The sequence below is a fragment of the Physeter macrocephalus genome, chromosome 7, assembly GCF_002837175.3.
Source record: "Physeter macrocephalus isolate SW-GA chromosome 7, ASM283717v5, whole genome shotgun sequence".
Taxonomy (NCBI): Eukaryota; Metazoa; Chordata; class Mammalia; order Artiodactyla; family Physeteridae; genus Physeter; species Physeter macrocephalus.
Genome location: NC_041220.1, coordinates 37,086,610 through 37,101,550, shown reverse-complemented (window position 1 = coordinate 37,101,550; position 14,941 = coordinate 37,086,610). Strand labels below are relative to the sequence as shown.

The 14,941-nt window shown below is 39.8% G+C and overlaps 1 pseudogene; it reads right to left on the bottom strand.

The window, feature by feature from the left end:
- Positions 1-1,197: 1,197 nt before the first annotated feature.
- LOC102987529 (cell division cycle-associated protein 7-like) overlaps positions 1,198-14,941 on the bottom strand; it is a 26,525-nt pseudogene continuing 12,781 nt past the window's right edge.

Sequence of the window (14,941 nt, the reverse complement as noted above, 5' to 3'; positions counted from 1 at the left end):
ACCAAACACTGCAAGGGCATAGCTACAGGCTGAAGATGCAAAGCAAAATGAACACATACACACTTAGATTCTATCTCTATTGAACAATTTGATTCATGCTAAAACAGGGGGAAGGAGAGACGACACATGGACTCTGCCCAGAAACTTTACTGGCAGAGATGTCAAGTTAGCAAACTGTTGAAAGTCACCCTTCTCCAAAAAGTCACTTCTCAGTGTTATAAAAGGGCTTCATATCTGAATGTGAACCCTGTGCCTGGCTTACAATTTCTTCAAGAAAGTAAAAACTGCAAAGAATTGTAGCCGAATATAAGTATCAATTTTCCATGCAACATAAGCAAGAATTTATTTGAAATACGTTACGTTATGAACTGAAATAAACTTGGCAAACTACAATTATTCTGAAGTTTTATTCCATGAATTCAAATCGACTTACTCCTGAAGCATCCCCTTCCCAATTCCCCAGGATGGCTTTTCTACAATGTTTTCAAGCATGGCACTGTCTGCAAACCTTTGGGTTGTGACCGTGTGGGCCAGATGCACTTGATGGAAGAAATCAGCAGCAACTAAGCTTCAACTGTGACAACTTGAATAATAAGCACAATATATGTAATATTCTCCTGAGAGGTCTTCACAGTCATATATTCCACTTGCCAACAATCACCTAATTTTTCCACATGGTTTTAAGACTTTTGTGCCTTGATTCTGTTAAAAATGTCAATGAACACTAAATCAGATCCAGTGTTTTCATGTAAGCAAGTTAGAGGGTTAGTCTCTGGAAACTGAGGGATGTAGTTAGTTAACACTACTACTGCGATTCTAAGTGCTTGGTTTTATGGGTGGATTCCAGGGCTATTTCAACACCAATTAAATCAAACATGCTTTCATAAAATGGTCATTTAACAAGGATTCCAAAACTAAAAGATGGAAGAGAACCACTGGAAATAAGAGGGGGATGGCATGGAATGAGTGGTGGGTGGAAAAGCAAAGGAGAAACTGCAGGAGGGCAGAGTTGGCACTATACCTCCATCATGCCCAGACATGTGGGCATGTCTAATGAGGTTACCTTCATTTGCCTATAAGAAAGACGATCATCAGAAATCTTAACTCAGGTTTCAATCACATGACAAAATTTAAAACTTTAAAACAAGGAAGATTTGTGAAGTTGAAGTCAGGTAGTGGATCTTCCAATTATTATGCTTACCTTTCAAACTCCTGTTTTAGACTTTTCAAGTAAGCATGCATGTTCCTGAAGCCGTGATACTTAGCTAAGTACACAAGCACCCCAGTCGCATACTACCTGTCTCTCTGCCAACAGAAGCTGCAATTGCCGATCCCACGACAGGGTGGGCAGTGCCAGCTTGGGTCTAGCAGAGCATCCCTGCCTTCTTCACTGTAACAGTTTGAAGGCAGGGCCCACAGAACTGGCTTTGGAAACCCCAGCACTCTGGGTTTCTGCAGTTTGTCTTGGTATCAATAGTTTTCTGGCAGCACTGATGACAAGTCGATCCCAATGAATGGTTATAGGTCTTCTCTCAAGAGTTGTTGCAGATGTCCAATTCTTCCTCCGTGATTTTGTCCACCCAGAGAATTACATGGGGAAGTGTCATGGACCCTGGATGATGACTTCAGGGCATGTCATCTTCGTTCATGTAGCCGTCCATGGGCTTCCTCCTTCTCACCAACTTATCCTCCTCTTCCTCCTCCCCCTCCTCCTCTTTGGGCAGGGCACTGTGCAACCCAAGCACCTGAGACCTTGTCCTGATGAGAGGACGAGCTCTCTGCTCAGGGTTTCTCCTGCACCTGGGAATGTGTACCTTTGGGGTGTCTTTGGATGTGAACTGGGGCCTGGCAGGGAATGCCTTCCAGGGAAGAAGCCAGGGAAGCTTTCAAATTCTGACATTAGTTTTGCAAGCATTGCTTTGTTTTGCTTTGTATTTAAAGCCTTTCTCCCCAAGAAATTCATGCCACTTTCATCTTCTGAATCAGAACTGCAGTCGGTCACATAATTCTCTGAAGGTTCGGAGGGCGCTGCTCTCTTGTTGGCTGCTCCCTTAGTGTTTCAAGTTGGAAACTTCATGGCCACCCAGAGAGGTCCGGAACTTCTGCACTGTCTGCGGGTCTGACAGCCCATGCAGTCTGCCTGCAGCCTCATTCCATCTTGTATCTCACTCTCTGAGAAACTGCGAAAACTCTTCATCATCAGTGTCGGCATGAAAAGTACTGGCTGGTTTGTTAGTGACATCTGGCCTTGGTTTCTGTAAAAATACACAATGGTCTAACACATCTTGCACTTCACTTTCTGAAAAGCCGCAGAAAGATTCATTATCAGAGTCCTCATCAAAAACATTTGCCATTCTTCTCTGATATCTGACCTGAATTTAGGTTTTGTGTTTGCAAAATTGTCAGAAGCAAAGCTGTCAAAACTGTTGTCAGAGGATGATGAGGTTTCCATGGAAATCAACTTCACATAGCTGAATTTCTTGAAGTTCTTCTTTGCTCTGTGATACTTTCATGGCACATGGTGAGTGCCCATGCTGGCGGCTGGTGCTGGGAGCAGGGAGAGCTGAGCAGCCATTCACCCTGTGGTCCCACCATGCAGGAGCCAGAGTCCGAGCCATGCTGGCTGGCAGGGCACACAGAGCCCAGGCCGGAGGGGTGGAGCACAGCCCGAATTACCAATTTTATTGACTTGAGTCCTCTCCCTTTTTTTCTTGATGAGTATGGGTAAAGGTTTATTAGTTTTCTTTATCTTCTCGAAGAACCAGGTTTTATTTTCATTGATCTTTGCTATTCTTCATCTCTATTTCATTTATTTCTGCTCTGATCTTTATGATTTCTTTCCTTCTGCTAAGTTCGGGTTTTGTTTGCTCTTCTTTCTCTAGTTGCTTTAGATGTAAGGTTAGGTTGTTTATTTGTGATTTTTCTTGTTTCCTGAAGTTTGTATTTCTACAAACTTCCCTCTTAGAACTGCTTTTGCCGTGTCCCATAGGTTTTGGATCATCATGCTTTGGTTTACATTTGTCTCTAGGTATTTTTTGGTTTCTTCTTTGATTTCTTCAGTGATCCACTGGTTATTTAGTAGCATATTGTTTAGCCTCCACGTGTTAGTCTTTTTATAGTTTTTTTTCTTGTAATTTATTTCTAATCTCATAGTGTTGTGCTTTCAAAAGATGCTTGATATGATTTCTATTTTCTTAAATTCACCAAGGCTCACTTTGTGGCCCAGCAGGTGGTCAATCTTGGAGAATGTTCCATGTGCACTTGAGAAGAATGTGTGTTCTGCTGCTTTTGGATAGAATGCTCTGTAAATATCAGTTAAGTTCATTTAGTCTAATGTGTCATTTAAGGCCTGTGTTTCCTTATTGATTTTCTATCTCGATGATCAGTCCATTGATGAATGTGAAATGTTAAAGTCCCCCACTATTATTGTGTTACTGTCGATTTCTCCATTTATGGCTATTAGCGTTTGCCTTATGTATTGAGGTGCTCCTATGTTGGGTGCATAAATATTTACAGTTGTTATATCTTCTTCTTGGATTGACCCCTTGTTCATTATGTAGTATCCTTCTTTGTCTCTTGTAATAGTCTTTATTTTAAAGTTTATTTTGTCTGATATGAGTATTGCTACTCCAGCTTTCTTTTGATTTCTATTTGCATGGAATACCTTTTTCCATCCCCTCACTTTCAGTCTGTATGTGTCCCTAGATCTGAAGTGGGTCTCTTGTAGAGAGCATATGTACAAGTCTTGTTTTTGTATTCATTCAGACAGTCTGTGTCTTTTGGTTGGAGCATTTAATCCATTTACATTTAAGATAATTATCGATATGTATGCTCTTATTGCCATTTTGTTAATTGTTTTGGATTTGGTTTTGTAGGTCTTTTTTCTTCCCTTCCTCTTTCGTTCCCTTCTCTTGTGATTTGATGGCTAAAGTTAGTGTTGTGTTGGATTCCTTTTTCTTTTTTGCGTGTATATCTACTGTAGATTTTGGTTTGTGGTTACCATGAGGCTTTGATATAGCAGTCTATATATAAACAAGATTATTTTAAGTTGCTGATCTTTTAATTTCAAATGCATTTCCAATATCCTGTGTTTTTCTCTCCACTTCTCACAAGTGCTGTCTTTGATATATTTGTGGGCAGATGATTTCCTACCTTTACTTTACGTTTGCCTTTACTGTGAGCTTTTCCATTCCTAATTTTCTTATTTCTAGTAGTGGCCTTTTCTTTTCACTTTAGAGAAGTTCCTTTACATTTGTTGCAAAGCTCGTCTGGTGGTGATGAATTCTTTTAGCTTTTGCTTATCTGTAAAGCTTTTAATTTCTCCATCAAATCTGAATGAGAGTCTTGGTTGTAGGTTCTTCCCTTTCACCACTGTAAATGTATCATGCCACTCCCTTCTGGCCTGCAGAGCGTCTGCTGAGAAATCAGCTGATAACCTCATGGGGATTCCCTTGTATGTTATTTGTTACTTTTCCCTTGTTGCTTTTAATATTTTTTCTTTGTCTTTAATTTTTGACAGTTTGATTACTATGTGTCTAAAAGTGTTCCTCTCTGGGTTTATCCTGTATGGTACTCTCTGTGCTTCCTGGACTTGGGTGACTCTTTCCATTCCCATGTTAGGGAAGCTTTCAAATATAATCTCTTCAAATATTTTGTCAGGTCCTTTCTCTTTCTCTTCTCCTTTAGGGATCCCTATAATGCAAATGTTGGTGCTTTTAATGTCCCAGAGGTCTCTTAGATGGTCTTCATATCATTTCATTCTTTTTTCTTCATTCTATTCTGCAGCAATGAATTCCACCATTCTGTATTCCAGGTCATTTATGCATTCTTCTGCCTCAGTTATTGTGCACTGATTCCTTCTAGTGTATTTTTCATTTCAGTTATTGTATTGTTCATCTCTGTTTTTCCTTTAGCTCTCCTAGGTCTTTGTTAAACATTTCTTGTATCTTCTCAATCTGTGCCTCCATTATTTTTCCAATATCTTGGATCATTTTCACTACCATTACTCCAAATTATTTTTCTGGTAGATTGGCCAGCTAGGTTTGGCTTACTTGTTCTGGGATTTTATCTTGTTCCTTCATCTGAGATATATTCCTCTGCTGTCTCAATATTTTTCTAAAATTTATATTGGAATAGAGTTGCCTTAACAATATTGTGTTAGTTTCTAGTGTATAGCAAAGTGAATCAGCTGTACGTATACATATGTCCCCTCTTTGCTGGATTTCCTTCCCATTTAGGTCACCACAGGGCATTGAGTAGAGTTCCCTGTGCTATACAGTAGGTTCTCATTAGTTATCTATTTTATACATAGTATCAATAGTGTATATAAGTCAATCCCACTCTCCCAATTCATTTCACCCCTCCCTTCCCCCTTGGTATCTATATGTTTGTTCTCTACGTCTGTGTCTCTATTTATGCATTCTAAATAAGATCGTCTATACCAAATTTTTAGATTCCACATGTATGTGTTAATGTATATTTGTTTTTCTCTTTCTGACTTACTTCACTCTGTATGACAGTCTCTAGGTCCATCCATATCTCTAAAAATGACCCAATTTCATTCCTCTTTGTGGCTGAGTAATATTAAATTGTATATATGTACCACATCTTCTTTATCCATTCCTCTGTTTATGGATATTTAGGTTTTTTCCATATCTTGGCTATTGTAAATAGTGTTGCAATGAACATTGGGGTGCATGTGTCTTTATGAATTATGGCTTTCTCTGAGTATATGCCCAGTAGTGGGATTGCTGGGTCACAAGGTTCTCCTATTTTTAATTTTTTAAGGAACCTCCATAGTGTTCTCCATAGTGGCTGTATCAATTTACATTCCCATCAACAGTGCAAGAGGGTTCTCTTTTCTCCACACACACTCCAGCATTTATTGTTTGTAGATTATGTTATGATGGCCATTCTCATTGGTATGAGGTGATATCTCATTGTAGTTTTGATTTCCATTTCTGTAATAATTAGTGATGTTGAGCATTTTTTTCATGTGTTTGTTGTCCATCTGTATGTCTTCTTTGGAGAAATGTCTATTTAGGTCTTCTGCGCAGTTTTTGATTCAGTGGCTGTCTAATTTTCCCAGCACTACTATTGAAGAGGCTGCCTTTGCTCCATTGTGTAGTCTGGCCTCCTTTGTCATAGATTAGGTGACCGTAGTGGCATGGGTTTATTTCTGGGCTTTCTACCCTATTCCATTGATCTATATTTCTGTTTTTGTGCCAGTACCATTCTTTCTTGATTGCTGTAGGCCTATAATATACTCTGATGCTGGGGAGCCTGATTCCTCCAACTCCATTTTTTTTTCTCAAGATTGCTTTTGCTATTTGAGGTCTTCTGTGTTTCCATACAAATTGTAAAATATATTTTTCTAATGCTGTGAAAAATGCCATTGGTAACTTGATAAGGATTTCATTGAATCTGTAGATTGCTTTGGGTAGTATAGTCATTTTCACAATATTGATTCTTCCAGTCCAAGAACATGGTATATCTCTCCATCTGTTTGTGTCATCTTTGACTTGTTTCATCAGTATGTGATAGTTTTCTGCATACAGGTCTTTTGGCTCCTTATGTATGTCTACCCCTAGGTATTTTATTCTTTTTGTCGTAATGGTAAATGGGATTGTTTTCTTAATTTCTCTTTCTGATCTTTCTTTGTTAGTGTATAGGTATGCAAGAGATTTCTGTGTATTAATTTTCTATCCTAAAAATTTGGCAAATTCATTGATGAGCTCTAGTAGTTTTCCGTTAGCATCTTTAGGATGTTTTATGTATAGTATAATGTCATCTGCAAACAGTGACAGTTTTATTTCTTCTTTTCCAACTTGGATTCCTTTTACTTCTTTTTCTTCCCTGTCTGCTATGGCTAGTACTTCCAAAGCTATGTTGAATAAAAATGGTGAGAGTGGACATCATTGTGTTTTTCCTGATTTTAGAGGAAATGCTTTCAGTTTTTCACCATTGAGAATGATGTTTGCTCTGGATTTGTCATATATGGCTTTTGTTATGTTGAGGTAGTTCCCTCTAGGTCCACTTTCTGGAAAGTTTTCAATAAAAATTGATGTTGAATTTTGTCAAAAGCTTTTTCTCCATCTCTTGAGATGATCATATGGTTGTTATTCTTCAATTTATTAATATGGTGTTTCACTTGATTGATTTGTGTATATTGAAGAATCCTTGCATCACTGGGAGAAATCCCACTTGATCATTGTGTATAATCCTTTTACAGTGTTGTTGGATTCTGTTTGCTAGTATTTTGTTGAGAATTTTTACGTCTATGTTCATCAGTGATATTTGTGTGTAATTTTCTTTTTTATGTAATATCTTTGTCTAGTTTTGGTATCAGGGTGATGGTGACCTCACAGAATGAGTTTGGGAGTGTTCCTGCCTCTGCAAAATTTTGGATGAGTTTAAGAAGAATAGGTGTTAACTCCTCTTAAATGTTTGATAGAATTCACCTGTGAAGCCATCTGGTCCTGGACTTTTGTTTGTTGGAAGATTTTTAATCACATTTTCAATTTCATTACTTGTGATTGCTCTGTTCATATTTTCTATTTCTTCCTAGTTCAGTCTTGGAAGGTTGTAGCTTTCTAAAAGTTTGTCCATTTCTTCCAGGTTGTCCATTTTATTGGCATACAGTTGCTTGTAGTAGTGTCTCATGACGCTTTGTATTTTTGCAGTATCAGTTGTAACTTCTCCTTTTTCATTTCTGATTTTATTGATTTGATTCCTCTCCTATTTTTCTTGATGAGTCTGGCTAAAGGTTTATTGTTTATCTTCTCAAAGAACCAGCTTGTAGTTTCATTGATTTTTGCTCTTGTTTTCCTTGTTTCTATTTAATTTATTTCTGCTCTGATTTTTATGATTTCTTTCCTTCTACTTTCCTTCTATTTTGGTTTTGTTTGTTCTTTCTCTAGTTGCTTTAGGTGTAAGGTTAGGTTGTTTTTTTGAGATTTTTCTTGTTGATTCATGTAGGATTATATTGCTATAAATTTCCCTCTTAGAACTGCTTTTGCTTCATTCTATATGTTTTGGGTCATTGTATTTTCATTGTCATTTTTTTGCAGGTATTTTTTTATTTCTTTGTTGATTTCTTCAGTGATCTCTTGGATTTTTAGTAGCATATTGTTTAGCCCTCATGTGTTTGTGTTTTTTACAGTTTTTTTCCTGTCACTGATTTCTAACCTCATAGTGTTGTGGTTGGAAAATATGCTTGATATGATTTCAGTTTTCTTAAATTTACTGAGGCTTGATTTGTGACACAAGATGTGATCTATCCTGGAGAATGTTCCATGTGCACTTGAGAAGAAAGTGCATTCTGCTGCTTTCAAATAGAATGTCTTATAAATATCAATTAAGTCTATCTTGTCTAATGTGTCATTTAAGGCTTGTGTTTCCTTATTAATTTTCTGTCTGGTTGATCCATCCATCTGTGAAAGTGGAGTGTTAAAGTCCCCCACTATTACTGTGTTACTGTCAATTTCTCCATTTATGGCTGTTAGCATTTGCCTTATGTATTGAGGTGCTCCTATGTTGGGTTCATAAATATTTACAATTGTTATATCTTCTTCTTGGATTGATCTCTTGAAAATTATGCAGTGTCCTTCCTTGTCTCTTGTAACAGCCTTTATTTTAAAGTCAATTTTATCTGATATGAGTATTGCTACTCCAGCTTTCTTTTGATTTCCATTTGCATGGAATATCTTTTTCCATTCCCTCACTTTCAGTTGTATGTGTCCCTGGGTCTAAAGTGGGTGTCTTGTAGACAACATCTATACTGGTCTTGTTTTTGTATCCATTCAGCCAGTCTGCGTCTTTTGGTTGGAGCACTTAAATCATTTACATTTAAGGTAATTATCAATATATATATTCTTATTACCATTTTCTTAATTGTTTTTTGTTTGTGTTTGTAGGTCTTTTTCTTCTCTTGTGTTTCCTGCCTAAAGAAATTGTTTTAGAATTTGTTGCTAAGCTGGTCTGGTGGTGTTGAATTCTCTTAGCTTTTGCTTGTCTGTGAAGCTTTTGGTTTCTCCATCAAATCTGAATCAGAGCTTTGTTGAGTAGAGTAATTTTGGTTGTAGGTTTTTCCCTTTCATCACTTTAAATATATCCTCCCATTCCCTTCTGGCATGCAGAGTTTCTGCTGAAAGATCTCTGATAACCTTATGGGGATTCCTTGTATATTATTTGTTGTTTTTCCCTTGCAGCTTTTAATATTTTTTCCTTGTATTTAATTTTTGACAGTTTGATTAATTGTGTCTTGGCCTGTTCTTCCTTGGGTTTATCCTGTATGGGACTCTCTGTACTTCCTGGACTTGGTTGACTGTTTCCTTTCCCATGTCAGGGAAGTTTTCAACTATAATCTCTTCAAATATTTTCTCAGACCCTTTCTCTTTCTCTTCTTCTTCTGGGACCCCTGTAGTTTGAATGTAGGTGCATTTAATGTTGTCCCAGAAGTCGAGACTATCCTCAAGTCTTTTGATTCCTTTCTCTTTATTCTTCTCTGCAATGGTTATTTTCACCATTCTGTCTTTAAGTTCACTTATCTGTTCTTCTGCCTCAGTTATTCTGTTATTAATTCTTCTAGTGTATTTTTAATTTCAGTTATTGTGTTGTTCATCATTGTTTGTTTTTTCTTTAGTTCTTCTAGGTTTTTGTTAAACATTTCTTGTATTTTCTGCATTCTATTTCTGAGATTTTTGGATCATCTTTACTATCATTACCCTGAATTCTTTTTCAGGTAGATTGCCTGTTTTCCCTTCATTCATATTGCCTTGTGGGTTTTTACCTTGCTCCTTCATCTGCAACATATTTCTCTGTCTTCTTTATCTTCTCTGACCTCACCCTGAGGTCTCCTTTCCACAGGATGCAGGTTCGTAGTTCCTCTTGTGTCTGGTGTCTGCCCCCAGTGGGTGAGTTTGGTTCAGTAGGCTTCCTCGTGGGAGGGACTGGTGTCTGGGTTCTCGTGGGTGGTACTGGATCTCTTCCTTTTGATGGGCAAGACATATCAGGTGGTGTGTTTTGTGGTGTCTATGGGCTTAGTATGACTTTAGGCAGCCTGTCTTCTGACAGGTGGGTTTGTGTTCCTGTCTTACTTGTTGTTTGTCATGGGGCGTTCAGCACTGAAGCCTGCAGACAGTTGGGTGGAGCTGGGTCTTGGAGTTAAGATGGAGACCTCTGGGAGAATTCTTGCCAATTACTATTCCCTGGGGCCAGGAGTTCTCTGGCGTTACAGCATCCTGGTCTTGGCACTCCCACCCCAGAGCCTCAGGCCTGACCCCTGCACCAAGATGCTGCAAACCACCAGCTTGGCAAAGAAGGGAAAAAAGAGACAAGAAAAAAGAAAAAAATGGTGGAAAAAAACAAATGAAAACAAACATACAAAACTCAAGACAAAATAGCAAAGATAAAAAGAAGCATACAGCAACAACAACAATTAAAAACAAACAAACAAAATCACAGAGAAATGGTAAAAGCAAAACCAAACAAACAAAAACTAAAAGAAACAAAGAAACACACACATACACAATAAGAAACGAAGACAAAAACAGAGAAAACAAACAACAAAAGAACACCAGACAAACAGAAGAATACCAAAATGAAATCAAACAAATAAAAACAAAAGTAACAAAAAGAAAAAATAAAAAGCAAAACAAAAGCAGAATGCAAAGTGAAGGAAAAGCTAAGAAAACAAAACAAACACACAAAAACGATTAAAAGAATAAAAGATTAAAAAAATATAAGATCAAGTAGAACACAGGAAAAAAAGATTAAAGAAATAGAACAAAAGAAAGAAAAAAAACCACAAAACTGCAGAAAAGTAACTTAGAAATAGAAATATTAAAAAGTAGGGCTTCCCTGGTGACACAGTTGTTGAGAGTCCGCCTACCGATGCAGGGGATACGGGTTCATGCCCCGGTGCGGGAAGATCCCACATGTTGTGGAGCGGCTGGGCCCGTGAGCCATGGCCGCTGAGCCTGCGCATCTGGAGCCTGTGCTCCACAATGAGAGAGGCCACAACAGTGAGAGGCCCACGTACTGCAAAAAATAATTAATTAATTAATTAATTAATTAATTAAAATAAAATTAAAAGTATATTAAAAACATTTAAAAAATTAAAAAAACTAAATAAAAATAAATAATAATTTAAAAACAACAGAACAAAACAAAACACACAAAAAATAGTGATAGTCATATTTTCATGGGGTCTCAGCTGTCAGCATCCTTGCCCCCACCGTGAGTTACAGCCAACCTCTGCCTCCCTAGGTAGCCCTCCAAAACCTCTAGGTCTCTGGTTCTGCTGTGGGCACTGTGGGGCAGCTCAGACTCTGACCTGGCCCAACTCCTATGTGTACTAGTCCTCAAGGTCCAAAGCTGCTAGAGTCAGACTGGTTTCAGTTTTGGGAACACTCATTGTCCGTTCAGATATTCCATAGATGCAGGGTTTACCAAACCGATTGTGAGGATTTAATCTTCAGTTCGTGCAGCTGCATGAAAAGATTTTTGTTATTCTTCCTTAGTCACCCTGCCTCTGAGGCTCAGCTGTGGTTTTAGCCCCACCTCTGTGTGTGGGCCACCCACAGAAGTCTGCTCCCAAAGGTATTCTGGAGCACTTGGTTCTGCCCTGGTGAGGACATAGCATGTGGTTGGTATGACTGCCTGGCTTGTGGGTGCCCCATTAGTGACAGGTGCGTGGGAAAGCTGGTGGCCATGGGTGCGAGATATCTGGCCCTAGTGGAAGCTTTTCCTAGCACCTGTTGGCTGGTGTAAGAAGGTCAGCCCTGGTGGCGGCTTTTCTTAGTGCCTGGTGGTGGGTGCAAGAAGGCCAACACTGGTGGGGCCTTTTCCTAGCACCTGGAGGGGCAGGCGGCCAGTGAGTGGGGAGAGAGAGGCTGCAATGGCAGCTCCATCCCCTGTGCATCACTCAACAGTGGCACCTTGCTTCTATGACAGTCTGGATTTCCTCCAAAAGCATTCTTGACTGCGTATTTCCTCCCTCCTGTCCCCTCAGGCTGTCTCCTCTCAGCCAACTCTGCCTGTCTCATCTTGTCTGGATTTCTGTGATTGTGGTTCCCGTCCCTCAGGCTGCAAGGTTGTTGTTCTTGCTTCTGCTGTTTACCTGCTGGTGGATGAGGCTGTTTAAAAGGCTTGTGCAGGCTTCCTGTTGGGAGGACTTTGTTCCTGCCCACTGGTGTGTGGAGCTGGATCTTGTCCCTATAGTGGGCAGGGCCTTGCTCAGGAAGACTTTAAGCAGCCTCTATGCTGATGGGTGGGGCTGTGTTCCCACCCTGTTAGTTGTTTGGCCTTGAGGCATCCCAGAACTGGAGCCTACAGGCTGTTGGGTGGGTCTAGGTCTTGGAGGGGGAAATGGCGTCCTCCAGGAGGGCTCACACCAATTAGTATTCACCAGAGCTGCTGCTGCCAGTGTCTTTGTCCCTGCAGTGAGCCACAGCTGCCTCCCACCTCCACATGAGACCCTCCAATACTATCAGGTAGGTCTGGCCCAGTCTCTTATGAGGTCACTGCTTTCTTCCCTGGGTCCTGGTGCACACTAGACCTTATGTGCACCCTCCAAGAGTGGAATTTCTGTTTCCCTGAGTCCTGTGGAATTCCTGCAATTCTCCACTGGCCTTCAAACCCAGATTCTCTGGGTGATCCTGCTCCCGTTGCCAGACCCCCAGGCTGGGAAGCCTGATGTGGGGCTCAGGGATTTCACTGTTGTGGGAGATCTTCTGTGGTATAATTATTTTCCAGATTGTGGGTCACCCATCCAGAGGTTATGGAATTTGAATTTATTCTGATTCCTACCATCTCGTTGTGGCTTCGTCTTTGTCTTTGGGTGTAGGGTATATTTTTTGGTAGGTTCTAGCATATTTTTTATCAAAAGTTGTTCAGTAGTTAGTTGCGATTTCAGTGTTTCTGTAAGAAGGGATGAGCTCACGTCCTTCTACTGTACTATCTTGCTGGCCAGTATTATTCTTTAAATAATTTTTAAAATTAATGCTTTTATTTCCTTCATTCTGTCTTAGGAACATGGCAAACCTGAATAATGTGTGTATTAGTCTGCTACCGCTGCCACAGAGAATTACCCCAGACTGGGTGGTTTAAACAACAAAAATTTTTGCTCGCATTTCTGAAAGCCCGAAGTCCATGATCATGGCCTTGGCACACATAGTTTCTTCTGAGGCCTCTCTCCTTTTCTTGTAGATGGTCACTTTCTCCCTGTGTCTTCATGTGATGTTTCTTCTGTGAATATATGTCTTAATCTCTTCATATAAGGACACCAGTCGCAGTGGATTAGGGCCCACCCATATGACCTCATTTACTTTAATTACTTCTGTAAAGGACCTACTTACAAATACACATTCTGAGGTTCTGGGGGTTAGAACTTCAACAGAATTCTAAAATTTGGGGAGGACAAAATTCAGGTATAATAACACATGAAATGAAAAACATTTATATTTTTAAATCATAATGACTCTGAAGTACCAGGTTATCTCACTCAATACCAAGAAAATATCCTGTTAGTGAGATCATTTATTTTCATCCTTCTTCTCACACTATTCTTTTCAGTCTTTGAAAAACAACACATAGTCTGTACAGAGAGAGGCAAATATCACTACTGGGAAGTTTAGAGTAAATTTAAAAGAAAATTATGACATAAGGAAAAAGAGATTAAAATTCTATGTTGCACTTTCCCTTGAATCTCAAAAAGTAAAGTACCTAAAGATTTTTGTCCTTTCAAAGGAGGGTATACCCTGTGACAACCTCCTTTTCTCCTGTCTTTACTCCCAGCCTTAAGTTCATGTTCTTTACCCACCAATTCCTCTTTCAAACCTCTCTGTTCTTATCTCAAGCTCCTTTGTGTGGCAAAATTCCACTTTATCCCACAAGGGTGGACCCACAACACTCATTCTGCCACAATGCCCCATGAGTCACGCAGATCCAGAACAACACAAGACTCCAGCCATCAGTCTCTAAGTTTTGCAGAAAACTGAGGTGGAGGGGGGATAGTCAGTTGGGGGATGGTTGTGACAAAAGGATTTGTTCAGTCCCATGTTCAAAGACGGACACTGGTTCTGAAATCTAAATGTTCTTTTCTCTGTCAGTGTGCTACTCTCAGTGTGTCTATTCTCCCAAAAGAGAGACATCCATTTATTTTTACCGTGGAAGTAGGATGGAAAACCCTTAAGATGAGATTAGCAATGCCTCTCCCACTATTAATGTTTTTTTGTTTCCTTGAATCTTTTGGCGTGGTGGGGGTGGCAAGGAGAGGGTAACAAAGGAGGGTGACAGGGTAGGAAGAACAGTGTTCAGGAATTCAAGTCTTGGGACTTCCCTGGTGGCTCAGTGGTTAAGAATCCACCTGCCAATTCTAAGGCACAGGTTTGATCCCTGGTCTGGGAAGATCCCACATGCTGCAGAGCAACTAAGCTGGTGCACCATAACTACTAAGCCTGCACACCACAACTACTGAAGCCTGGGCACCCTATAGCCTCGTGCTGCAAATATTGAGCCCATGCACCACAACTACTGAGGCCCACACACATAGAGCCTATGCTCAGCAACAAGAGAAGCCACTGCAATGAGAAGCCTGTGCACCACAATGAAGAGTAGCCCCTGCTCGCCCCAACTAGAGAAAGCCTGCATGCAGCAATGAAGACCCAACACAACCAAAAATTTTTTAAAAAGGAATTCAAGTCTTGGGCTGCTATCTCTGTGGCTCTGGGGTTCAGTTTCAATTACACTGTTAGTATTCAGAGTCTTTCTCTGATAGAAGGCAAGCAGTTTGAATATGTTACTTCTGTCTACTTAAACTACTTTCATGTAGTTTATGATGACTAATCCTATACAGTACTTCATGGTCTGTAAACCCTGTTTTAGGATACATTTAAAATGTTCAAGGGGGCTTCCCTGGTGGCGCAGTGGTTGAGAGTCC